We start from the raw sequence: 25818 nt of genomic DNA, 5'->3' as shown, positions 1-25818 counted from the left end.
TGGGGGATAATGTGTTTATACTAGGTGTCAGGAATCTTAGAATTCTGTCTGCCACAGATGAGATAAGGGTTACATGAATGCTGGGGTTGGAAGGCCTCACATCATGTCAGCTGGGTGAAGAAGTCCTATATGAATAGCTTGTAGAAGAGTTTTGACAATGCCTCCAGTAACTACTATTTCAGAAATTAATGTTTTTTAGTACATCTGAGTGGTTATGAAACATTTTGTATATTGAATATGTGACTCAGACATCCTTTGAACCTAATGAAGGCAAGAAAATTTCCTTCAAAACATAACTGCTTTGCACATTAGAATGTAAGCAGCATCAGAATTCAATGAAGTAGTAATAACACCACTAGTTATAATAAATAAGTGTGTGATTGCATATTTCTCTTCCATTATCTTTTCAGGTCTTCCTTCAAAAAAAATTGAACTAGAAGACATGAGATAGTTTATGGATTCTAAAAGTATTGTCCAAAAATCAATAATAGATGCCTCAGGACTAGTGAGGGGAGGTATCTGTTAAAAATACAAAGCTGTGAGCTTTAGCTTAGAATCCATCAGTGAGCATCTCTGTGGGTTTGGCATACGAATCGCAGTTTTAAAGATGCTTCAAAATGTGACAAGAGCTCAGTTAGTGTAAATTCTGTCTCTGCCGCTGTACTCCCTTTTACACAAGGAACACGGAATGATGTACCTTGGGAGGACAGTGTTTCTTGAATGAAAGAGGACCCATATTTATCTAAATTGCTATGATAATGCTTTTCCTATGAAGATAGTTACCATAAAAGAGAAAAGAGAAACAAAAAAGAACAAAATAATCCTTTTACTATAATTAATATTCCCATCAATGTGTACCCTAAAGAAAGAAAGTTTGAGGATATATTCACAAAAATATTTTAGCTGAGTCAAATACTTTTGTTTAGTACCTCTTCAGACAAGAACCAGGCAGCAAGCCACATGTGGCTTAATTGCTAGATCATATTAAATACAAGGCAATTTAATTTCAATTAGTGTTAGAGTAATTTACTCATAAAATGCCAGTACATGTATTTATTTCCTATACTCCGTTCCTTCCTGCCTGGTGCTATGTGAGCTCCATTAAATTATAAAGTACAAGGTCATTAACCTACAATTCTGCTTGTGGTCATGTTTTTAGATTGCGTTCTGTTTGCTCTTTGGTTAGGATTAAATTATTAACCCTCTTAGGTCATTTATCTTTAGCTATTTAATTTCTCTGTGATCATCTAAAGGCTCTCAGTATTGCTAATTAAACAGGTGTGACCTGCTCAGAAAACAGTTGGCTTTCTTGAACATCTGGTAGGGATCCAAAATCAAGGCAGTTCTCTAGCTTTTATTGTTCCGTCATCACTGACTCCCATCAGTAGTGATTCTGAACTGTAATACATGTCTGCGTGTTCCAGATAATTAAAGTTTTGGAGGCTGCTACAGAAAGCATTTGGCACATGGAAAAGTGCACACATGTAGGGGGTCTTCCACCCCACCACCCCTGAGTCCAGGCTGAGACTTACCTTTGGTTGGTCAGGGATGACCCGCTGATCATATGGATAATGAATCTGAAATTGTGGAGTGAGGCTTTCCAGGCAAGTAGCTTCACATAGAGAAAAACCCACATTCACCAGCACAGAATACTGGTACTCCTGGTCAAGGTCAGACTTCTGTCTCTCTCTAAGTATACCCCTCAAGTGAAAGGGCGTAGATGGTTCAGTCCAAACCCACCCACACTGTTGGTAGATTGTTAGTTAGTAGCAATAGGAGAGAAATCCAGTTTATTAAGTTCTTCCTGACAAAATAGCAGAGAATGTTGAGATAGAGATTTCCAGGTTCATGGCCCCAAGCAAATTTCCCAATTCTTTAAGGGAGGTGCTGCTACAAACACCATCTTCTGTAGAGGGAGAAATGAGACCTAGAGACAAAGTTACTTGTGCAAGATAGCTGACATGAAATTCAAACCTAGGGTTCCAGGATTCTAATGCTTGATACAATACCCCACATTCTGTGTCCTTTAGCATGGCCGTATGCAGAACGATCAGAATTCCAGAAACTAGTTAAACTGAGAAATAACCACATTTTGCTTTTCTTTCTCTCTTTCTCTTTATATTCTTCATTCTTGCTGTACTCTACTAAACAAGAGATTTCCTGAAAGCCAGATAGAGAAAATGTAAGGCATCTGTTGTGGTGTGTCACTGAGGTTACCTCTCCTGACTAAGGCATCTACTAACCCAGTTCAGGAAATGTTGCTGCTGATGGATCTCAGCTTCTCAGTTTCTCCCTAGAAAGTGTTCTTGGCCAAAAAAAGCTATTTTGCCCAAGTTTACATGCACTGTCCACAGTAGGTGCCAATGAATGACAGGTTGATATAGGGAAATAGAGACATAACCCTGGCCTTAATTAGAGGTATCTCTGGTTGTCCCTGTGTGATTAGCTAAGCCTCTAGTGTAACTGGATCCCACTTCAACATCTTCCTCTGTCTGCCATTGAATCCCTCACTCCCACAGAGGTGTTATTATTAAACACATTTCCCAATGAGACACCAGCATGCCAGTCTGCATCTCAGAGTCTATTTGAGGCATAAAAAAGGTCTATCCTGGATGATCAGGGTTAAATATTGTACCAAGCAAGAATAATGTGGAAAAAATCTTTACTCAGCAAAGAAAGGCACTCACACTACCTTCAACAAAGGACAGATACATCGATCTCTCAATGTGCTGATGTTGATGTTCATACAACATTAAATTGATCTTTTTTTTAAGTGTAAAGCTCTGGTTTTAGAATGTTTGTTTTGTTTGGTTTTCTTCCATATTTGCATTGCTGTCTTCTGACTTAGGTGAAGAGTAGGAAAAACTAAAAATTTATTTGCTCCCTGTGTTAAACTGCTCTGACCACTTCATTTTCAAATTAGACAAACGAAACATGTTGTTGTAACTATTTTAAAGATAAGAAAATAGAAATTCAGGCATATTTGAATTGTTCCAATGGCCAGTAGCTGGTAGATGGTAGAGACTCCTGGAGTCCAAGTTACAGCCTCCTTCTACCTGCTCTCAGAAGCTAGATGCTGCTTCCTCTGTTGTAACAGCAGAAGGGCTTCAAGCTCCTGCACTAACCAAACTCATTTTCTTTCTTCAGAAAGACCAGCAAATACATTTTCTATTGCATGGTGAGGGAGCCATTTTGCTGCAAGTTTTTACTTTCTTATTGAATAAAGGGAAAAAATAAAATTATCATCTAACAAAATTAAAGTCTCAACTGTTTTCTCTGGATGGGGACTTTCCTCATCATAAATAAGCAGACATATGTTTTTCATGGATGTGATGACAATTTTGTGTTTTGTTTTACCATTAACATTGCCTAATTAATACTTTTTACTTCTTTCACTTATTCAACCCTTAGTATAGGCCAGCTCTCTGTTAGTACTTGGATATATAAAGGAACATTAAACCTGCTTTTTGCCAATGTAAGTCTCACATTCTAGGGGGTAAACAGATATGGAGATCAAAAGTGACAGTATGGGCAGACAAATATTACAATTGATTATCCCTGTCTAATTAAGTCAGGAATGATTAGGATACAGGAAGCTCTCCTTGGTGGAAGTGGGTCAAGTGTGGGATGGCAATTTTAAATGGCAGGAATGACTATGGAGAAGGAGTGTCAGGTAGTACAATTAGAGGGAAGAACACAGATCAAGTCATTAAGTTGAAGATCACAGGATTTGGATTTAAACTATAAGAACTTTAACCTCTGTTCCTTGCTTTATAGCCTCCATAATTGGTAGTCCAGGAAAGCAGCCATCTTTCTCCACTGCCATGTTCTGACATCTGGAGGTAAGTCATAGCAGTACAGGCCAATAGAATGATTTACTGCAAGTGTAGGAACTTGGTGCCCATGCTCTCAGAGCAATTTTCAGTTTATGTCTGACCACAAACCATATTTTAAGTTAAAATGGTGGAAGGAATCTGGGATAATTTACTACTTTTTAATGTTTTTAAGGGGAGTAAATTGGATTGCTGTTCCCTTGTCATTCTGTCTAGCAGCTTCTGTCCTTTTCAGGTAATTTCAATCTGCATCCATCTAGCTCTAAAGCCTGAGTAAAATAATATTAATATTAGTGATGTAATATTAATAATATTGCTGCAATTCTGATATAGTGTCTAGGTCTAATATTATATGATTCTGTAGGATTGTTCTTTCCCGGCTTCTCCATTTACAAAGTATGTGTTTTCATCACCATAGTACTTGACAAACGACCTCCCTTGGGACTGTCTACAATTTTGTCTGGACATCACAATCATCTGCCACTGTTTAAAATGTTTAAGCATTTAAGACCTTGCCACCCAAGCTAAAACAATAACAAATTAAACCAGAATATCTGATATCTAGAGATGGCACCAAGGTGTGTATGTATGTGTGTGTGTGTGTGTGTGTACAAGTTATACATAAATTTTCAGGCTGTTCTAATGGGCAGTTAAAGTTGAGAATGACTACTGTGTGGTGATTAGTTATGAGTCATTTTTTTAAAATTCACACCCTAGGTGTTCACTGTGTACCTACTATGTACCTGCTAACAGGGTTAAGCAGGAATTGGAACAATAAAAGAAATAGTGTAGTATCTGTTCTCTAGAACCTGACATTTTTAGATTGAAGCTCAAGTTAAGCATGTATGAAATAGTTAATGAAAACTCAAGAGATCATAGTAATAAGTTGCCACATATATATGCCTGCATATATGTGCCTTTTCTGTGAAAAGAGGGTGATGATACATTTAAGTTTGCCCAGAGACAATAACAGCTTATAGCTGTTTTCCTTGGAATAAGTATTAATAACACTCCATGCACTCTAAAGTTTCCGAGTATAGCAGGTCAATTATATGCTCATCCTGAATATTAAATAATGAAGCAATGGGAAATTATGGGGTGGACATGTGTAAGAGGCAACATTGTGGAGGAATTGGCCAGGAGAGAAAGAGAAAGAGGAAAAGTGAAAAAGTAAGAAAGTACGTAGAGTTAGGAGTGATCATGGCCAGTGGAAAGACAGTGCAGGGAAATGCCAGCCAGTCCAAAGGACAGTTGTATAAATAGATCATTCTCCAAATAATTGAACATATTGGAAGTCAAAGAATTTTGTAAGGACTTCTCCTTAAGTGGAGAAAGTTATTGAGAGGAGTCCGTTTTCCCTGCGTCCTCTTTCCCTGAACATGGAGTTCCCACAATTAGCCTCTCACTCCATGCTTTTCCTCAATACAGTGCAAATAGCATTCTGCTCCCCAAGCCTGGGCTTACCCTCTAGTTCCTTCCCCACTCTTTCTCTCTTCCCTTTTTGTAGGCTATCTTCTATTCATCTTTTAAATATAGATTGAAATGTCACCTTGTCAGGTAGACATCACCTAGCACACAGATTAGGTCACCTCTGTGAAGGGCCAGCACTGAATCAAGACTCTGTCCTGGGAGTTGCCCTGGCCAGTGAAAAAAAAAAAAAAAAAAAATCAGGACTCACACAGAATTAATTTCCATTTTCCTTTTCTCTCACGCCTTCCTAACATGGCTTAAAGTTGGTATAGCTTCAGTTTATAGGTAAATCCCCTTGTCTAAGTACAGCTCAATTGCTACTTAAAAAAAAAAGACAACCATTAGTTAATATAAAAAAAAGAATCACTTTTTATATTCAGAGCAATAAAAATTCATTTTTCATAAATGAAATGGCAGCTTTGGCCTCTGGTTTAAGTTTTTTTTCTTTTTCTTCCTGCAATAACTGTCTTGTGATGAGCCTGTCACTTCTCTGAGTTCCCACAGTCTACTGTAGATTCCTGTTCGGTTAGCTCAGCATCGATTGTCCCACCAAGGCTCTTAGAAGACTTTTGTATAATACTATTGTCAACCCCAAAATAATGTGATTTGTTGAGAGATTTTTCAGCTCTATCACTAACAATAAAATGGCCACTGGTAATCCAGTGACATCAAGTATAATGTTGGTATTTGTGGGTTGAAGAAGCAGGTGGGTAAGATATTAATCAGGTATTAAAACATGACAATTTTTACAGGGCCAATACCTTTTTCATAGAGTCAAGACCAACACAGCAGTTTAATTAATTCAACTTATAATTATTAAATATCCCCAGAGTGCCCAGCTCTGTGCTCAATCCTAAGCACACAGCATGGACCTAGTGGGAGGCATTACATATCTAAACACACAGTCCCTGTTGGATTTCATGGTCTGGTTGCCTCATGTTCTGCCTAGAGGTCTACACTGAGTTGTTAAATAACTCATGAAACGGAAATAATTATTTCCTAACTGTTATGCCATACTTGTTCCACTGGCTCCATGATCAACAGTCACCTGATGTGAAACAGCTAAGAGATGCTACATCCACAGCAGTAGAGCTGAATTGTATTTATATATATATATAAATCCATTCCTTAACAAATTCTGCAGCCATGGGCATGTGGAGCTGTTCAAGGACAATTTCTACGTTAACATGTCTAAGGAAGCTTAATTAAGTCACTCACTTCGGTCTGAAATTCCCCTAGGAGATTGAGGAGCTGGCAGGTTGGAAGACTCTGTAACCAGGTGGAACAAAGGAATATCCAGTATGTACCTTGCCACCGAGCTGCTTCCTCAGGGAAGGATTGTCTCTGGGGTAGGCTAGTTGGGTGTCTCTAGAAGATAATTTAGCTGAATTCTGCCAAGTCAGTGAGTAAATCATTTATCATAAACATATGCATGATGTACTGCTGTAATTTAGATGGTAGCGTCAGTTTAGTCTTTTAGCTTGTTTTGAATTATTCTTCCTTCCTTCCTTCCTTCCTTCTTCCCTTTCTTCTTTCTCTTTTTACATTAAGTAAGCCTCTCATCATCTCTTTCATTTTAGTTTTGTTTGCATTTTTAATCAAACTATTAGCTGAACAAATGATTTGTGGGCAAGCAGTCCTTGTGCGCTGAAGATAGAGATTTACTAAAAATTTAAGGCAGAGAAAAGCTGATACAATATTAGGCAAAACGTGGTAATTAGTTTACTTCTCGGAAATTCTTCCCTACGGTTGGCTGTCCTTAAACCTTGTTGCCATGGAGCTGGGTTTAAGGGCCAGTCTTATACTATAAATAACATTTGCATCAGTAGCAATTTCTTTTCTGTTAGCACCTGTTAAAAGGAACACCACCATGGTGTAAAGGGTCTGAAGAGCCCCACTCAATCAGAAATAACAGGGGCAAAAAAGTAGTATAGACATTATTTATTCAACACATATCCAATTATGCCTTCTGCCTCTTGGGCAGTAGCCTCAACAGGGATAAAGAGGCATGTGGGATACAGCACTCTGTCTCCTCAAGGAGCTCACAGAGCAGAATTGAACACAAACACACAGTTACAGAAGACACAGTGTGATGGGGAAGAGAGTGAGGATGGGAATGTAACCTCATCAAAGGCAATTGGAGACATTTTCTGGGAAGAAGTGACCTTAGAGCTCAAAGAAGAGTGATGAAGGACGAGAGGGAAGCCAGGGGCAGGGGAGGGAAAGTGTTGTAGGCAGAGGTGTGAAACAGAGACGAGAGAGACTGTGACCTAGTGGGAGGCATTACATATCTTAATGTGGCAGGAGCTTTGAGTCCAAATAGAGGAATGGGAGAGATGTAGCTAGAAAGGTCAGCAGGTCCAAATGATACAGACCGCTAGCGGGGCCTCTCTAGGCTTATTGATTGGGAACTCAGAATACCTTTATGGAATTCATGGTAATAAATGTGGACTTTTCCCAGATAGCATCTTTAGCGTATATTATAAACAGCAATGCCTGTGGTCTACCTTTCTCATCCAGTGATGAGGAATAGAGGAATGGAGGTTAAGGTTGCAGAGGTCAGGAGGTGAGGATTGCAAAGGTCAAGACTAGAGGAGGGATACCTTTTACCCAAAGCTATTGAGTTTCAGAGCATGCAGACTCAAGAACTAAGGCAGAGAGTAACTCAAGCCTGGCAAGAGAGATGCATCTAAATAAGTCATCAAAGTCAGGTTAAAATAAGAATGAGATATTGTAAAATGAAATTCCTAAGCAGGAATCAGATAGAAACAAGCAGTGGATGAAATCAGTATTTTAGAGAAATAACTGGATAATTCCTAGCTCATGGATTAATGCCTCTGCCCGATACTTTGGAATGCCTTGCTAATGTCAAAAGTTCAAGGGAAAAGGAGACCATTGGGACCCCTTGACATAACTGAGTTACATTCTACACCAGATTCTTCAATATTGTTTCACTTTGGCTCTATGCACTTGATCTCCTTGGTTTCTCTGGTGCCAGGATTTGACTAGCAAAGAAATGTACAGATCTGTTATTTCCTTGTTTTCATATCCTTCTCTTGTTAAAGATTTGTATTCCTGTACAGAGAAGACAAAAATGATACTTCCTTTTCTTGTATGTTTATATCTGCAACAGAAAAGTCTAATCAGTGCTGTAATCCCTCTGGCCTGGAAAAATACTAAATTATAAGCAGTGATATTTCTAGCTTGAATTCAAGGTCCAGTCTATTATTAGTATTCCAGCATGTCTGGCTCATGGGTAGAACAACTAGACAATTACCTGTTTATACATGGTATTAAGTTGCATGGAGAAGAGGACTCAGGAAAGAGGGTAAATTCTGAAAATAGCATGGCTTCTGCTAGGCAATTTGCCCTTAGTCCAGCCCTGTTGGACTCATATCTGGGTCCTAGAGAAAGATGTACTTTAAGCAAAAGTAAAGAGATTTGCTTATACTTAATATTTTGTAAGACATTGGAGAGTAGGACAAGATCCCACTTAATAACGAGGTGGAAAAGTTGAGCACAGATAAAATCCCTGTGCCCAGCCTGCATTATGAATCCAGAAATCCAGGAGCGCTACGATCGTGGCATATCACATATTCACTGCACGAGTGGCAGGAGAGACCATGCAGTCTGTGAGTTGCCAAGAAAACAGTATCGCATTCCTCAGTGGTCCTGGAAGCACTTTTCTTGTATGTTTATATCTGCAACAGAAAAGTCTAATCAGTGCTGTAATCCCTCTGGCCTGGAAAAATACTAAATTATAAGCAGTGATATTTCTAGCTTGAATTCAAGGTCCAGTCTATTATTAGTATTCCAGCATGTCTGGCTCATGGGTAGAACAACTAGACAATTACCTGTTTATACATGGTATTAAGTTGCATGGAGAAGAGGACTCAGGAAAGAGGGTAAATTCTGAAAATAGCATGGCTTCTGCTAGGCAATTTGCCCTTAGTCCAGCCCTGTTGGACTCATATCTGGGTCCTAGAGAAAGATGTACTTTAAGCAAAAGTAAAGAGATTTGCTTATACTTAATATTTTGTAAGACATTGGAGAGTAGGACAAGATCCCACTTAATAACGAGGTGGAAAAGTTGAGCACAGATAAAATCCCTGTGCCCAGCCTGCATTATGAATCCAGAAATCCAGGAGCGCTACGATCGTGGCATATCACATATTCACTGCACGAGTGGCAGGAGAGACCATGCAGTCTGTGAGTTGCCAAGAAAACAGTATCGCATTCCTCAGTGGTCCTGGAAGCAGTGGGCCTGGCTCATGATATTGTCCTTGTGGGCAGAAGGAGATGGTCTGGCACTCAAGCAATTTCCTGGGCAGCAAAGAACCAGATGGAAGACTTGATATGGCAGAATTTGTTCAAGGGCATGTGAGGCCCCTGCTGGGGATTTCATGATGTAAATAAATGAAATTGGGAGGGGCTGACATTTTTTTCTGTATCAGTGAGAGGGGACAAGATCCAGAGAAATCTTGTTGAAGGCTATATCTTACCTAATTTTTAACCCCATCCTCAGATGATCTGGAGAAACACATACCGACCATATTAAAACTATCAATTCCTAAAATAATAAGAGAAATTAAAAACAAGATAATCTTATGCAAGGTCTTCAGATAGAATTTAGATTAGAATTTAGTTTCTATTTTTCTATAATTGTTTTGAAAGGCTAATAACCGTGATTCTGAAAGCTGTATCTTTATGAGGCCCATATATAACCAAATTATTTCATTGAAACACAAAATATGAATTAGATATGAAAAGTTCTCTTGGGTGTGGGGATATGGCTACTTCATTTGGCTACTCCAATAACCTCTTAGGGATACCCCTAATTTGTGAAAGAATCAAATGTTCCTCTCTAAATATCTGATACCTGAAGCTAGGGTAAACTATTCATTCAAAATCATAAATAGTATCAAAGTCACCTTCAAATTCTGGGAAGACTACTGTACTCTTGATTATCAGGAAATAATCTGCTATGACACAATCAGGCTTCAAAAAGTCTCCTTTTCTTTCCTTCCTCCTCAGATTCCTCCTACATGATATATTTGATGATGTCCCCCAATCTAGTGTTTCTTAAAGATCTCTTTATGTTGCCTCTTCAGTGTCAAGGGGTCTCTATCATGTCTTAGTGCACTTTTATGATGCATTCAGAATTACTTCATAAGTTAGAGTAAATAATTTTGCAGAATAAAGGAGCCTAAGATGTCAACCAAATGCTGTTTGTGACTCTGGCTTATAAACGGGACCAGAAAACCAACATGTGGACAAAATTATTGTAAAAGTTGGAAACATTTGAATACATATGGTGGACTATAATATTAGTGTATAATATTACATTTCAGTGTGCTAATTGTACTTTGCTTGCATGACAGAATGTCCTTGTTTTAATATACTCTGATGCATGTAAGGGTAAAAGGATGTATCTGCAAATTCCTGCAAAATACTTCATAAAAAATATTTGTGTATGTGAGAGAGAGAGAGAGAGAGATTGAGAGAGACAAACACACATTTCTCTCCCTGGATTTCCATGTTTTGTTATGTTTGTGCTCTAACAACTAGGCTTTATAGAATGCCAGAGGAGACTGAAATCCCCTCCGTAACACCCTGAAATTTCTTCTGGTTCCTTAAGACCAAAAAATTGCATTTTAGTCCTCTTATTGACCTACTGAAAAATGTTCCTTGGGGTCATCTAAATTTTTTACTAAACATAAATATTATCAATAAAAATAACCAGTTATCAAATGCTTCCTTTGTGTAATGCACCATATTGAGCAGTTTGCATGCTTCATCCCACTTAAACTTCCAGTAGTCCCACAAGTCCTACACACACACACATGCACATACACACATAGTTATTATACCCATGTTTTCATGAGGATCTGAAATTTTAACTTAGCCCTTGACAGTCATAGCACAAGTAGGTGTCCAAGTCAAGCTGCAAATCCAGGTTATGTTATTCCTAAATATACTCTCTGACTCACTAAACTTACTCTGAAAAGTACACATCGACATTTTAATTTTAAAGACAACTCCCAACTCCTTTGCTCTGCCAACAATACCGCATGGCTAGTGGCACACAAGGGAGAAAGCAACAGTCTTTGCATTGATGTTGGAGACATAATGATCTTACTGTCCTGCTTTTCCATGTCAGTAAGGTGAGGGACTCTGTACACTTAACAAAATGTCGGCCTTGGACTCACACTATTTCACCACTGTCCCACACACAGTGATGACTGGACATTTTGAATGCTCAAGTCTTCAGGTCCCTCTGAGTTACAAGAATTGGGATGTGACGTGATGCATCTTCCCACCCAAGTCACATGCCAAGCACACCTGAGTTAGGACACCTGCAATGTATAGTTAGATTTATTCTTTGCCTTTTCCTAGGGATATGGTGTCAGGTGCTACAAATGCAGACTTGAATGTGAATAATGACCTAGAGTCAAATGGAGAAATTCCAATCTTGCGTGGCTGGTTTTCTTTCTTTAATTTGAAATCTATTCTCATCTCTCTACTTTCTTGGCCTAACTTTGCATCAACTATTTAATTGAAGATATGGACCAGCTGCCTCCTTATGGTTGTTTACTTCTGGGTTTTGTGACTAGCAGTGTTAGCTCTTGGCAAAATATGGGAAAGAGGAATCAGGATACAGTAGAGGTGAGGTGGAGCAGCCCTGGTGAGGACTTCAAGAAAGAAGCTGGTTGGTCCTGGCTGTGGCTCTGATGAGCAGGCATTTCCAGGCCTCAGACTGCATATCTAATAGACCAGGAGATCATGCTTCTTGTTTGCTCAGGGCAGTCCTTTTTGTGCCTGTTTACCTAGTGTAGTTATTAGTAGTGCTCAGTTTCACTCTCGAAAGTATTCCCATTTGATGATAAATTATATGATCACCCAAATAGAAGAATAATTGGGTTGCTAGAGGGATCAGATGGAATAATGCAACATGCGGTAGGGATTACCAGCACAGAGCCTGTAGACCCAGACTGCTGAGGCTTAAATAATGACTTGGCCACTTATTAGCTATGCGGCTGTGAGACATATAGCATGGTAAGTTGGGCCACCCCCTCCAGGAACGGTGAGCAGGTCATGAAAGGATACGCGTGTATAAAGCAGTGTACTTTCTGAGATGGCCCCTTTATAACATTCTTCATGAATCTGTGGGAGCCAGGTATTAGGATACCCTGATGCTCATTAATATATGACTATTGATTAATAGATTAACCAATTCCTGTCAAAAGTCATGAAACCATCATTTCTACTTAAAGGGTACTACATACATAAATGTATGCTAGCATACATACGTGGGCTTAAGCAGCTCTAGGGAAGAGGCCTGCCTGGGATGGAAGTACAGCATAGAGAATATAGTCAGCGGTTCTGTAACATCTTTTTTTATGTTGACAGATACTAACTGCACTAGTTGGGGTAAAGATTTAATAATGTGTGTAACTGTTGAATCACTGTGTTTATACTTGAAACCAATATAATGCTATATATCAACTGTACTTCAATTAAAAATAAATAAATAAATAAATGAAAAAGGATGCTATTGCCTCACTGCCAGTCGATGTTTCCCTTGAAGATTTCCCCTTATAGTGGGGACAGGTTTGCCCTGAATATTCTGTACTTTCTGGCCTAGGTGTCTCCATAAGGGAGCTGGGCTGGGCACTATCTGTGTTTATTCCCAAGCTTAATCCCTCTGCCCCTTGACTTGACCTTGTTGGTTCTCTCGTGGCCCTGTGAGATGTAGCATGCCCCCTCCCCCTGGGATCTGTGAGTAACAAAACTATTTTTTAATGGCAATTTTCTTCTTATCTATTGACCTCACCATACCTAAATAATTATAAAAAATTATACATTTTAAAAACAGGTGCTGAGGCTCAGAGTCTCTCATCTGCCTGGCCTTTGACACTTGACTTTGGTTCTTTACGGAGCCATTTGTCCTCTCCTGGTGAGACATTCAATCATAGTGACTGTTTGCTTTCCTAATCCATGAACTTTTTCTCGCCTTTAGAAGACCCCATTCATATTCATAACATATTTGCAACAGTTAAAAAGAAAGGAAGAGTAGTTAACAAAAATTATCTTAACATTAATCTGTGAAACAATCTCCTGTACTGTTGTTTAAAATAACTTTGGAAGGAACACCTATGTCATAACGAGTGTCATACGATTTTTACTTTTTAAAGCACATCATGTACATTTCCTCATTTGATCATTGTGGTCACAGGCTTATTATTTCCTCTTTCTAGATGAAGGACATTAAGTTCAGAGAGACTGACTTACTAGCAGCAAAGCTAACATTAGAAATGATTGACTTGGTCCCAGCCTTGAGTTCCTTCCTTTGTATCGTGTTGTTTCCCATCAATGAGTTACTTTTCATTGTAGAGATAATGGTGATAATGAGATTTATAAAAAGTGTTTCATGTCTGACATTTTTATTTTTATTTCTACTAAAGTAGCCTTTCCTTTATGCCCAAACATAAATAAGAAGTCATATTTCATGACCTAGAAGAAAGAAATTGGTCTCCCAGTTTTTCCCTAGGCTTTTTCCTCTATGCTAAGAAATATTTTCCAATGCTGTTTTCTTAACAGTAAACAAGGTTACAAGAAAGAGTACTCAGCTGAAACAATTATAATTGGCTACAAACATAATCTAATAACCTCATTTCACCTGTACTGTTGAAAGAGTTAATTGTACCTGCACATACAGCCACCAGCTAAATATACTGCTCTATGCAAACTGTGCATTCAATTTCTTCTGTAAACATCCCTCTGCAAAAGTGATGTACATAAAAGGGGAAGGAGAGGATTCTGCAGTGTTACGTCCCAAAGTTCATCCATTTATCCATTTGGTTCCAAGCATATGATCCTGTCAATTCAGAAAGAAGAGAAAGAGAGAGCAGAGAGAGGATATGTATCTATGCATCTGTTATCTATATACATTTTCTAGTGAAACAGGTAAGCAATAAAAAGAAATAATTTTTTGAAGTATAGTTCACATACAATAATATATTAGTTTCAATTTTGCAACGTAGTGATTTGACAATTATGTGCATTATGAAATGCTCACCATGATCAGTATAGTTACCATCTGTCAGCAAAGTTTTTATATTATTGACTATATATATATATTCCCTATGCTGTACTTTTCATCACAGTAACTATTTGATCACTGGAAGTTTGTGCTTGTTAATCTCCTTCACCTGCTTTGCCCAATCCCTACCTTCCTCTCCTCTGGCAACCAGTTTGTTCTCTGTACTTATGACTCTATTTCTGTTTCGTTTGTTTGTTCATTTGTTTTGTTTTTTAGATTCCATATATAAATGAAAATGGGGTATCTTACATTGTAACCAGGCTCAGCCTAACTCAAAGGGGGCCTCCCCTTGTGTCCTGCCCAGACACCTGGTAAACATTGAACCTAACGTCTATTCACATTAATCTGGAGGAGATGAGGTCTTTTTTGTCTAGGTAATTGTTTTCCTTTAGGCACATGAGCATTGATTTTTCTCTTTGAAAACCCAAAGTATAATAAAATCTTATTTTTTTCAGACTTTACTGATTTAGAAATTACTGCTCTTCAGGTCAGTAATTACCTCATCAGAAATATTAGACGACATCCTGTGTCTGTGGATTTCTGGCCTCACCACACTCCTTATTCACACTGCAACCTGGTCAAGTCAGGAAGCATTGTAAGCCTTACTTTGCTTCTGAAAGGTAGTCATAATCATGCTTTTCTCTTACTAATGAGGTCATGAATGAATGCGAATGGATTTTTAAAATGTGGAATACATACAGATTTGGGAAGATACTCAGTAAATGAATGCAACAGACAATAATGTCAACAAGTATACGGAGAAAACTTATCTTCCAAATACAAGTTGTTTTCAGTCACTCTTAGAACATAAATTATGTCCTAACAATGAATTTGCAAGTGGCAAATATTCATGGTCAGTTCACTAAATAATGTCTGTCCCTTGAATGTTTTCTGCTAATACTTTGTTAATTCAGATTTTAGTTGTAGATTTTAAGTACACTTCATAAGTGAGGCTTTCCGCAGGTCAAACTGTGGGTCATTTCAGCCAGTACAAATTCATGAGTTTGTATGTCAGCCATTTTCTTGGTCTCAGTTGACAAGCCTCAGACTTGGAATTTTTGTTAAAGCACAAGCTCCATTTTTCTTCTAGAAAATAAATTTTTTTTCTCTAAATTTTATTAACCACCTTTGCTTCTGAGACATTCTTTAACTAAGAAGAGAAGAATACTGGTTCCACACTACAGCTTATTGCTAGAGGAGCATTTTACAAATTCTGAGTGTTTGAGTTTATTTCTTAACCTATTATTAGCTCATTTATGTCTCAAGAAAGAGACCGTGCACCTGCCACGCATCTGTTGTGCTTGCTTTGAGGATCTTCAATTGCTTTGTATAATTTGATAAATTATCTTCCCCAAATTTGTTCCTATTCATGTGTTTACCAAGATTATTCTCAGCATGGTGCTATGAAGTACAGGAGGCAAACTAAACGTAATTTTGTTACAGGTTGAATTTGTTATCCTAGGTTCTTGTCACAAACTGAAACAAAGAGTTGAAAGGCAGAACCACAGTAAGGAAGCTGAGTGAAAGTTTTATCTGAATACACTCCAAGAGAGGAGCAGGCCACACTCAAGGTAGACAAAGATTTCTAGGGGAGGATCTATTTATGATGTCCTAGCTGGGAGGTGCCTCTTTGATTGATAGGGTAAGGTCATTTGATTGACAATTGTAGTTCCACACCTACTCCTCTTGGTGTGCATGTCTTTTACCAAAATGCACACAGAAAAGGCTTGGGGTAGGAAGACGGTTGTGGGGGTTGGAGGTGCAAAATCGCTATTTTGTTTTAATGAAATTATGATGAGGGATAGTTTGGGCAGTTCTTAGTTTTGTTTGATTGCACCTGCATTGTGATCTGGTTGGGACTAGTTTGGCCTGTTTACAATAGGCAAGGAAGTTATATCCCTGCAAAACCTTTGTTGTTTTCAAGGAGGGGCCCCCTAACTGGATGGTTTCTCCTAGAACCTTATCTTTCCCTTTCCTGGCTGCTCATGTCTATTTTTCTACCTAACAATGTTAGTTGTTAGTGTATCGATAATAGTTATTATGAAAGATTTATGGAGCTTATAGTTCTGTAGGGGAGATGAACTAGGAAACAATTCATAAACAATATAAGACAGTTTATGGTTAAGGAAAGCAACTTGTGAATCTGGCAGTCAGTGTTATGGGAATGGAGAAAAGATAGACTATGATACTTGGAGAAAGCTTCTTGGAGGAGATGAGATATGAATTGAGGTTTGGTGGGTGGGAGTGGGGACTGACTAGGTATAAATAGAACAAAATGTGAGGAGAGAGATTTCAGATTGTGGTTCAAAGTGGGACTTCAGGGCCCTCACTGCCTTTGGGTGATTGAGCATAGTAGGCTACTCCTTTTCATCTTTTGCTTTAAATGAAGGTAAATCCTTGAATGCCAGTGATTTGGCCTTTACACAATTTATGTAGCCTCAGTGGCACTTATTTTGTCTGATCTTTAATCTTTCTTATGGGAACAGCAATCTACTTCTTGGAACACTCCTCCTGCACTCAAGCCACATATTTTCTAGAAAAATTTTTTTCCCATAGAACCCTGTTGGGATATACATCTGCTAGCCATGTTTGATTGGTTTAGGATGAGACCTTGACCAAAGCTTAACAAATGAGTCACCTATCCAAGATTTTTGATTTTTGAACAAGGGAAATCATTAGATCAGTTTTTCATTTACATCTGTAAGATGTGCAACTTGGGGGGCCTCATCAACTGTGTGTTTCAACAAGTGTAGAGAGCTCCCTGAGGCAGAAGAGAGGAAGGAGGAATGAGAGGATGGGGTGGGGTGGGGGGTAGGAACAGAGGGAGGGAGTGACAGAGCGAGAGAGTGATCTTCTTTAACACACTGATGGCTCTGCTTTTTTTGAGCCCCAACCACAATCTTGTTCTTAGTTTACTTTTTAGTATTTACAAGTAAAACATACTAACTTACTCTTTAGCAAATGCTATGGCCTAAACGTTTTTGCCTCTCCTATTCCCAGTTCATATGTTGAAATCTTAACCTGCAGAGCCCTCATGAATGGAATTAGTGCTTTTATAAAGAGGCACCACAGAGCTCCTTAGCCTCTTCTGCCAAGCGAGGATATGAGAAGTCTGCAACCCAGAAGAGGGTCCTCTTCCCACCATTATGGTGCCCTGATCTTGGACTTCCATCCTCTACAACTTTAAGGAATACATTTCTGTTGTTTATAAACTACCCAGTCTGAGCATTTTTTTATAGATGCCCGTACAGACTAAGACAGCAAATTAACAACTGATTTAGAAAGGCAAAGTTCAGCCTGTGGTTGTCCATAAAGCACCGTTATGCAGATTGAAATAAAGATATCCCCTCTGGTTGTCTCATAAGCATAGGACTCATCACATGGAACACAGAATGTCTTAGACTCCCCACTCACCGACACCTTGACATCTTGTCTTTGTGCAGTAAACAATCTACACAACATTCACAGCAACTCTGCAGACATCCTGGATCTTTAGCCTTGGCTGTAAGGACTATTTTGGTTTAGTGATTCCCTTCTATTTCCTAAACAGCCTATTAATTTATTTGTTTTCGGACAAAACATCCTGTGGAACTCACCAGGAACAGAGACCACTTTTGTGGCGCTTTCCAGTCATCAGAAAATCACATTCTTTTCCTAATCAACAGAAGCATTTTTTTTTCATTAGTTTGACGAGTAGCAATAGATATGACTGAAAAATATGTGTGAAGCCAGTTCTATTTGTTTTTAGTTGTATGATTTGAATACTCTAGTAGATAATTATAACTTAGTTCCTGAGCCATGAATACTTTTGACAGTTATACTAAGCTTGGGCACCAAATAATGTTCCTAGAGAAATTCACAATAGGTATGTGACATATTATATTATATTGTATTACCAAATGAAGTCATAATGCAACAGAATGAGCACAGCCAGAATAGTTATTTCTGGGCCAGTCTGCTCATGCCTCAAGGTCTCTGCAAACAGAGGAAGCCCTCCCCCAAGGGTGAAGAAAGGCCAAGACATTGTATTTTCTATGTAGGGGGATGGCCTTAGTGGGGTAAATACTTCAGCATAAATAATTGCATTTATAACTTTTTTATAAAGAATATGATTTAGCTTTTCACCTCAATAGAAGAATCCACTGTATCTATAGAGGAGATACCTTGCAGGGTAATTGAATTTGGAACTAAGAGGGAATGTCCTTACTAAGAAGAGAATTCTTCAGCAACAGATTTAAGGATAAAAAAAAAGCAATCAGATTTAAAGATAAAGAAACCAATTTCACTGGGGGGGTTGGCAGCTTGTGATTCATGAAGCAAACTGATCAACCATCCAAAGTTCATGTGACAGGAGGGTGGGAAACACAAAGATACAATTCCAACATCCTATTGAGTATAATTTCTTCCCATCCTCAGAGCAGTTGTTTAGATCTTCATGTTCTCTTATCCAGATTATGATAATAGATTTCCAATCTCTGATCTTAATGCTGTCCCCTTGAGCTCTATGGCTGGAGTTACTTTGCTCAATCGTGGGAAGCATTGTATAGCTTCGCAGTCACACTGCCTTAGTTCAAATCCTGGCTCTGTCAATCTCCAAGTATGACTTTAAGCTGCATATGTTCAGAATCTTTCTTTCTTCACCCGTAAAATGGAGGTTCAAATAGCCCTACAGGGTTGTTGTTAAGCAACAATGGGTATATATTTAAGTCACTTTGTGTGGCTCCTGGCTCAATTAATATTAGTTATTACTCTAATGTTATGCCTCCAGCTTAAAAATAAACCAAAAATTACTATTTGCTATTTAGGTTGGCATATCAAAGCTGACATAATTTCTTCACCATGACGTTATTTAAATTCTGGCTTCCGCATTTTAGATCATCCTCAGCCTCCACCACTCTCTCCTACATTTTTTCTTTCCCTTATCATTCATTCTGGGCTGAGAGACTTCCTCCCCATTCTGTCAGTATGTCCTGGTCTTTTCTATCCACTACTCTGTTTCAGCAAATCCATCCTTTTTTGCTGTACTTGGTAAATAACTGTTGGTCCTTCAAGATGGGGTCTTGAGAGCCCTGTACTTACCAGCTTTGGGAATCAAAAGATCTGAATTCGAATCTCTACTCCACCGCTTAGCCACCGCTTATATTGATAGTAACATAGCAAATTATGTTAATTTGTGTGGCTTAGTTTCCTTAGTTTTGTCATCTGCAAATTGTGTTTTATGGCTCATGGGCTAGTTATGAGGATTGCTGATAAATGGGATAACATATTCAAGACACTTAGGACAATGACTGGCATATGGCAGGAACTTTAAGTGACTGTAACTGTAATTTGTGCCTCAAACCAATTTTTATCTTCTTTGTGGAGTCTTCATTAATGCTTCATGACAGAATAAAACAAATAGGATGTATGTGATATATTTTAAGGTATTGGTTCACTTGCTTGATTGTGTAGGCTCGCAGATCCTTAGGAGAGACCAGCAGGCTAAAAGTGACAAGAGTTGATAACACAGTCTTGAGCTCTAGGCGGTCTGGAGGAGAATCCTTCCTTGGGGCCATAAGTCTTTTATGGCCGTCAACTGTTTGGAAGAGTTCTGTCCATATTATTGGTGGTAATCTGCTGTATTCAAAGTCCACTGATTTAAATGTTACTCAAATCTAAAAAAATGTCTTCACAGCAGCATTTAGTCTGATGTTTGATCAAACAGTATGGTACCATAGCCTTGCCATGCTAACTTAACTTAGCCATCATGAGTCTATAGCACTATCCATGACGCTTACTAACTTGAATAGTAACTTTATGGTTAGAGGTCTGTTTTTGACTTGGATTGTAGTCCTGGATGCAGGGGACTATGCCTTAGTCATATCTATAGTTCCTTAGAAATAGTAGGTGGAGTATCTAAATGTGATGGCATTTAAATGCTGAGTGTTTAAAGGGCAGTGTACAGACTCAATGCTATAGGTTTTAGAGGAGATAAAGAAGTGTGTGTCAGAAAGTACAGACAGTTGTTTTTTAAGAAACTTGAACATAGCGTAAAGAGAGGGCATTGTGTTATAGAAATTGTGACTCATTTGAGTAATTATTATTGTACAGATTCAGTCTACTCTCAATTAATTGGAGAGTTAGGCTGATCTGAAAATTAAAGAATAAATTCCAATCATGATTATAATAAAACTAGTAAAAATAAGATACATATATGTTTAATGCAGTGTATTTAATTAAAATAGCACACAATATTTAGGACACATTTATTACTGATCAGTTTATGCATACTTTATGCAAAGTTGCTCGGTAATCTAAGAGTTCTAGTGCAGGTCTGGCTGTATTAACTAGGTTAGGCCAATTGCTGTTAACAGCTCATATACAATGGAGGGACTTCTTGCTTAGGTAACAGTCCAAAGAATGATCACCTATAATAGAACCAAACAAACCAAGATAGATGTAGAAAATTTCCATCATAATAAAAATGTTCTGGAAAAGAAGCCTTATACCCCTTATCAGTCTATTTTTACTCTGGCACCATTATTGTCCTTTTTGTCTCTTTGGATTTGCCTATCCTGGAATTTCAAATAAATGTAATCTTACCATATGTCATATTGTGTATGGTTTATTTCAGTTAGCATACTGTTTTCTATGTTCATTCATGTTGAAACATGAATCAGCATTTCATTTCTTTTTATGGTTGGATAATATTCCATTGTACGGTTGTACCACATTTATTTAACACTTACCCAAAGATGAATGTATGTGGTATTTCTTTTTTGGCTCTTATGAATAATACTGTGATGAACATTCATGTACAGGCTTTTATGCTGATGTGTGTTTTAATTTCTTTTGAGTAAGTACCCATTAATGGAATTTTGGGGTTATAATGTAATTCTTTAACTTTTTGAGAAATCGTAAATTGCTTTCCAGTTCTAACCAGCAGTATGTGGTCCAGTTTCTCCAAAATTTCTCCAATTTCTCCAAAATTCTTACCTGTTATTGTACATTTTTAAAGTTGAGTCATGGTAGTGGGTGTGAAGTGGTATCTCATTGTAGTTTTGATTTGCATCCTACCTAACAGTACGAGCACCTTCAGGTGCTTATTCACCATTTGTACATCTTCTTTGAAGAAATATCTGTTCAAACTTCTGTCTATTTTTATTAAGTTGTAAGAATTTGTTATGTATTCTGGATGCTTGCCCCTTATTACATATTTGATTTGCAAATATTTTCAGCCATTCCATTTAATACCTTTTCATTTTCTCTGTAGTTTCCTCTAAAGCACAAAAGGTTTTGTTTTGATGACCTAGTTTTTTCCTATTGTTGAATATGCTTTTGGTGGCATATCTAAAAAATTGTTGTCTGATGCAGTGTCACTAAGATTTAGGCCTGTATTTTCCTCTAAGAGTTTTATATTTTTAGATCTTCACTTAGGATTTTGTTCAATTTGTAGTTAATTTTTATATGATGAAATGTGTGTCTGACATTATTCTTTTTTGTGTGTGTGGATATTCCATGTTCCCAATACCATTTGTTTAGTAGAGGACACTTGAATTTTCTTGGCACTGCTGCTGAAAATCAAATGATTAAGAATATAAGGATTCTTTCTGGACTCTCAATTCTATATCTGTGTATGTACCCATATATCTGTATGTCTATTCTTATGTCAGTATGAAACAATCCTGAATATACTTACAGTTGATGTAGTAAAGTCCTTCTCCATGTGCTCCATCCTGCTTCTTATTCTCAGTGGTTTTCTAATGACCAGTTTTTCTCTTTGTTATGGGTAACATTTTTTATTTCTTCTGTCTAGTCACTGTTGATTCTGTGTTACAGATTTTTGGATTTTGATCTAGAAGGCACTTAAGTTACTGGTGGAGCAACTTTATACTTTCAAGATTAATTTTTAAGTTTTAGCAGGATAAGTTTAGGGCAGCCTTTATTTGTGTGCTAGTTTGACACTGCAAACACTTCTTGGGTTTCTGTTGTATGTGCTGGATATTTAACGATGACTCCTCCCTCCGGCTGTTTAGAACTTCAAAGCCTTTGGGGCTTATGTGAACTCTAAGAATTTTTCATCCTCCAGCTGCTTGATAATTCCTTGCCCAGTATTATGGAGATTCACATAAGTTTCTGAGGTATTTAATCAAAAGCTCAAAGGGACTTGAATGTAGGACTTCTGATATTCTTTGCCAGGAGGAAACGTCTAGCACTCAGCTCCTCAAATTCTATTTGCTTCAACTACCCTGAATTCTAAACTTTACCTTAGAGTTCAACTCAGCAAACCTGCCAAACCTGCCACACCTAATGGGCCTCCCACTTGACCCCTCAAACTGTGATTTGCAAAATATTTCTATCCAGAAGAGTTGTAGGATTTACATAATTAGTTTCCCTTCTATTAGAGATCATAGCTTTGCATTGCCTGTTGTCCAATATCTGAAAAACAGTTATTTCACGTATTTTGTTCTGCTTTCTCATCGTTAAAAGTAGGAGGGTAAGTCCAGTTTCAGCTACAGAACTAAGGTGGAAACAGAAGTTCCAGTCCCTCCCAGCTGATTTTTTATTCCTTAATATTTTTGGCCTCTTTTTCTTCCAGATTTATAAATGTAATTAGTAATTTAAAAGTACACTAAAGGGTTTATTAACAAAAGTAATAGCAAAGGCATTGGTTTCTTGCTTAACCCTCCCCATTTCTCATCAACATTCCAAAAATAATTACTTTCCTCTCTTTTATCTGTTTCTTAAAACAGATTGGACGTTAGTTCCCTGGATTTTCCTTCCAATGTTGGCACTGATTTGTTACTTTTGGTTAAGAAAATTTCTTCTGTGCATTAATAAGCCAGTCTTACTCTCTATACATCAATGTTATTATATTTAAGACAAAAATACAAAGCTAATTAATCACTTCAGCGTGTACCAAGACCTCTGCATCAAAGAGTTCAGACATGCTTTCCAATGAGAGGTAGCATAGCATAATGGTACAAGACGAGGCTCTAGATTTGGAAAGACAACTCCATCACTGGCATTTGCAAACCTTTTAGCCTCCTGAAGGTATACAACTCTTTAATATTCATTTGTATAATGGCTATAGTGACAGTGCCTACTTCATAGGAATTTTTCTGAGAAGTAAATAAGATAAAGCCAGTAAAGTGCTCAGCCTAGTGCCCCTGTATATGGTGCACACTTACGTTTACCAGTATGGTAGAGAAGTAGAAGGAAGATGTAGAAAGAAGAGGAAGGAAAGAAACAGGAAGGAAAGAAGGCACGAAGTGCCAGGAACTATTAGGAGGTATTTTATGAAGGCTTGGGTGGGATCTTGCAAACTTAATTTTTAATAAGAAATTTTACCTCTGCCATTGCAATGGACATTTGTTCTGCCCATTTCTATTGAGCTATATAACTTTACTTTTCTACAGAGGAAAACTGGATCTGTCATTAGTTAATTACATTAGTAAATACCTTGAAATGTGGTAGGAGTAATTCCCTGGGGGCATTATATACCATCATTCTGACACCTTCCTGTGGGTACAGTTAATGATAGCCTCATTATAAATTTAGTCACATGTAAATATGTACTGTGGCTCTTGGGACTCCAACTAAAATTAAACCCCAGGAAAATGACAGTACAAAAAATAAAGGAGATGGGTGTTTTAAGTAGGTCTTTTAAAAATAGTTAATCTTCAGGGAGTGCAATAGGGAGATTTTGCACACCAGACTCTTCATTGGAGTCGATAAATAGCATTGATTCCAGATGCACTAGAGATTTTCTTCCTCTGTCTTCAGGCATCTCTTCTTTCCTTCAGGTGCTGTTAAGGACAAAAAAGTGTGACCCAGAGTTACCTGCTTACAGAGAACAGATATGCTTGAACATGGAAGATGCACCCCACAACCCACCTCACAGGTAAACCACAGCAACAGATGGTGATGCAGCTACATTGCTTCCAAGGCTCCCAGAAAACCTCCAGCTAATGCTTGAATCCCCTCCTGACAGAGTAAGACACTGAACCTCTCCTGGTCCCAAAACATACACACCTGGTAACAGAATCAAGGCTTCATACAGGTGAACAACTATATAATGACTCTAGGCATAGCAACTGCTAGCAACTCAGAGAAGGGTTTCAGCTCTTAACACATAATAGATTTTCAACACATGATGCTGAACTAATCTCAGTTCCCTGTAAAAGAATGTTAATTATCAGGCTCACTCCACCACCCACTCACCACCCAACGTATTCCTGGTGAAACACCATGCCGCAGTTTGGTGTTCTGAAAGTAGTGGTTCTTTCACAATAGCTGGAATAAAATTTGCTTGGGAAAATAGCCTGCTATAAATAAAGATATAAAGGTACCTAGAGATGATATCACTGAGTACAGTTGGGTTGTTGTATTTCACCGGTCAGATTTGGAGTTACTTACCCAAAGTCAGCATGCTAGTTCTGAGGCCATTTTCATAACTGAATAATTTACTTTGGTTTTCATATCACAGACGCATATTTGTGTAATATATATGGGCATGTGTGTGTATATGTATATATGTACATGTACACATATATCGGTGAGCAAAATAAAGTGCAGCATAACAGAGAGAAGACCAGTTTTATTTCAAACAGGTGTGTTGTTGACCACAAGTGTGTGACATCATATGATATTCAGGTGATAAAACAACACCCGCTCCAGACAGTCTATTTTAACACTGCATCTATTCTAATTCCAGAAAAGGCAACTTCCCATGAGCAAGACATATTTTCTTTCAATAAATCTCTGTTGTCAACATATGCCTCATTGACATGGGCAGTGCCAAAAGTTACTTATAAATAATTACATTTAGAACATGGGCCTTAGGGCACACAGTACAGTTGCTGAATAGAGAGGGGGCCTGGATCTGTTTTTTGGTATATTTTGTACCAGGACTTTTACATTTATTCTTATCAAGAGAGTTCATTTTATCAATTAAGGAAGGAAGTCTCAAAGACATTAAATAAATGATCTATGGATACATAGCTGGTGTATTACACAGCAGAGATTCCTACCAGTTCTAGATTTATTCAGAGCTTTTCCATTTACCATTGCATCAAGAGAAAAATAGAAGAAAGGTACACAAGAGTATCTTTATTATAGGTGTTAAAGCAAAAAATGCACTGGGCAATAATAAACAAGCAAGGAAGATTTTATTCAAGGTTATTGCAGTTGAGAAAATAAGCCAGAGCAGAGTCTGAACTCACCTCCACTCAAACAAGGAAATAGTGGGGAAGTAGAGCTGGAATGAGGAAGAGATCCTAGGCCACCTGTGCTTAGCAGTTGGCTTTATCCAAAGGAAATGTAACCTTCCTCCTATCCTCATAACAAGAAGTTGCCTTACTATTTGGAACCGGCACCCCCAGGGGAAGTTAGGTTCCTATACTCCCAGAAACTGGGAAGATAAGGGCACTG

The 25818-nt window shown here is 38.0% G+C and overlaps 1 long non-coding RNA gene across 1 annotated transcript in view; it reads left to right on the top strand.

Annotated features, from left to right (window-relative positions):
• Positions 1–3613: 3613 nt before the first annotated feature.
• Positions 3614–25818, top strand: part of LOC130684634 (uncharacterized) — a 34628-nt gene continuing 12423 nt past the window's right edge. Inside the window, exons 1-2 of the long non-coding RNA XR_008999001.1 lie at positions 3614–3842; positions 24192–24289. This is a non-coding gene — a long non-coding RNA (uncharacterized LOC130684634). The remainder of the gene's footprint in view (positions 3843–24191; positions 24290–25818) is intronic.

The sequence above is a fragment of the Manis pentadactyla genome, chromosome 8, assembly GCF_030020395.1.
Source record: "Manis pentadactyla isolate mManPen7 chromosome 8, mManPen7.hap1, whole genome shotgun sequence".
In the NCBI taxonomy this organism is placed as follows: domain Eukaryota; kingdom Metazoa; phylum Chordata; class Mammalia; order Pholidota; family Manidae; genus Manis; species Manis pentadactyla.
This window is presented reverse-complemented; position numbering and strand designations above follow the sequence as displayed.